We start from the raw sequence: 2,713 nt of genomic DNA, 5'->3' as shown, positions 1-2,713 counted from the left end.
AATCTTCGTTTCCGGACCATTCCGGAAACCCTCGTGACGTCCGTGATCTCATCCGGGACTCCGAACAACATTCGATAACCAACCATATAACTCAAATACGCATAAAACAACGTCGAACCTTAAGTGTGCAGACCCTGCGGGTTCGAGAACTATGTAGACATGACCCGAGTGACTCCTCGGTCAATATCCAATAGCGGGACCTGGATGCCCATATTGGATCCCACATATTCTACGAAGATCTTATCATTTGAACCTCAGTGCCAAGGATTCATATAATCCCGTATGTCATTCCCTTTGTCCTTCGGTATGTTACTTGCCCGAGATTCGATCGTCAGTATCCGCATACCTATTTCAATCTCGTTTACCGACAAGTCTCTTTACTCGTTCCGTAATATAAGATCCCGCAACTTACACTAAGTCACATTGCTTGCAAGGCTTGTGTGTGATGTTGTATTACCGAGTGGGCCCCGAGATACCTCTCCATCACACAGAGTGACAAATCCCAGTCTCGATCCATACTAACTCAACGAACACCTTCGGAGATACCTGTAGAGCATCTTTATAGTCACCCAGTCACGTTACGACGTTTGATACACACAAAGCATTCCTCCGGTGTCAGTGAGTTATATGATCTCATGGTCATAGGAACAAATACTTGACACGCAGAAAACAGTAGAAACAAAATGACACGATCAATATGCTACGTCTATTAGTTTGGGTCTAGTCCATCACGTGATTCTCCTAATGACGTGATCCAGTTATCAAGCAACAACACCTTGTTCATAATCAGAAGACCCTGACTATCTTTGATCAACTGGCTAGCCAACTAGAGGCTTGCTAGGGACAGTGTTTTGTCTATGTATACACACATGTATATAAGTCTTCATTCAATACAATTATAGCATGGATAATAAACGATTATCTTGATACAGGAATTATAATAATAACTATATTTATTATTGCCTCTAGGGCATAATTCCAACATCTTGACCTATGGCTGTGAGGATCTGACCCTTGTACTTGCCAGTGAGAAATGTGCCATCAACACATATCACCGGTCGACAATGTCCGAAAGCTTCAATGCAGGCACTGAAAGAGAAGAACAACCGATGCAACACCCTAACCGTTGGGAACTCTGGCAGGTACAACTCTTGGATGTCAACATACATGCCAGGATTCCGATTCTGCAGTGTCTGCACGAGCCGAACAACGGAGTCATATGCATCAAAATATGAACCAAATCTGGTCTCGAGTGCCTTCTGCTTAGCCCTCCAAGCCTTGCCATATGATATGTTCTACTTTAACCTGACGAAGACTTTTTTCTGGATAGCCTTCACCTCCATCGCCTTGCACTCCACAATCTCGCTGTAAAGCAAGCGAGCAATCACAGTGGAAGTAAGGTTGGGATGATCTTGAGGGATGCATGGAATAACACAATTATGACTAACTAAGTCACTTATGACCCAGCTTGTGTCGTACTTAGGGAGATATCCATGCACCCTTGCGGGACAACCCTGATTTCTACAAACCATTGTCAACTTATCCGGACAAGAAACTTGAGCTACAAATACCCTTTGAGTGGACATTGCTCAATTAAGGATGGCATCCTTTAGAGCTTGTTTGTTCGGGTAGAGGGCACCTGTTGCAATGTTGTTCTGGTGATACTGCCAGGCAGAATCATGACCGTCGGTCACCAACATTGCAGATGAGAAGTCCTGATTCCATGATGCAGGAATATGCACTTCATGTGCGTGCTCTTCTCCATCTGATTCGGCGGATTCATCGGAAATATCACCCGCTATATCTTCTTCATGCATCTCGTTTTGCATGTGCCCATCTATCTCGTCGGCATCCGCCTCACCGCTGAGATAATCATCTGCATGTACCCCTTCTGCCTGACTACTCTGGGCTGCTTCGTAAACATCATCCCCAGCATGGGACGCATGAATTGACTGTGAATCATGCATTCCTACACTGCTCTCATCATATTCATAGCTACGTTCCACTTCAGGTTCAGTCACCGGCTTTAGCACGGGGAGTAGTAAGGCCACAGGATGACATCCCCTACGCTCGCAAGATTGTAACAAGCGCACCAACTGGTCGTCCCGCTCTATATGCTTCAAATACCAGAAAATATTACCAGTGGACCGGGTCCATAATGCATGAACACCGACGGTGTGTGTTTCAGTATTGAACCCTAAACATCGCGCAAGCCATTCTGTCAACTGACTAACAGACCATGTTTTAGGGGAGGACACCTGCACCTCTGTGTACTGAAATTCACTAAGATCAGCTCCCATCTCATTTGTTTGAACGGTACCACAACCATAGTGCAAACATAACGTCACTAAATCAGACATCTTTGCTGACCTAATATATTATTCAACAAGGAAAAAAATTAGAAGAACGACAAACCAAAATATATTTTCCAAATCTATCGGAGAACCTAAAAAAAATTAAACTACTTCATTCACTAAACTAAATTTATACTAATCTACCGGACCACCTAAAACTAGTTAAACAACTAAATTTATACTAATCTACCAGAGCACCTAAAACTAGTTAAACAATTAAATTTATACTAGTCTACCGGACCACCTAAAACTAGTTAAACAACTAAATTTATACTAATCTACTGGAGCACCTAAAAGTTTATAAACTACTTAATACACTAATTTATAAAAATATTTTACCCTTGAAGCGTGCGCAGAGA

Source organism: Hordeum vulgare, chromosome 5H (genome assembly GCF_904849725.1).
Source record: "Hordeum vulgare subsp. vulgare chromosome 5H, MorexV3_pseudomolecules_assembly, whole genome shotgun sequence".
Taxonomy (NCBI): domain Eukaryota; kingdom Viridiplantae; phylum Streptophyta; class Magnoliopsida; order Poales; family Poaceae; genus Hordeum; species Hordeum vulgare.
The sequence above is the reverse complement of the archived record's forward strand: the minus strand, read 5'-3'. Positions refer to the sequence as shown.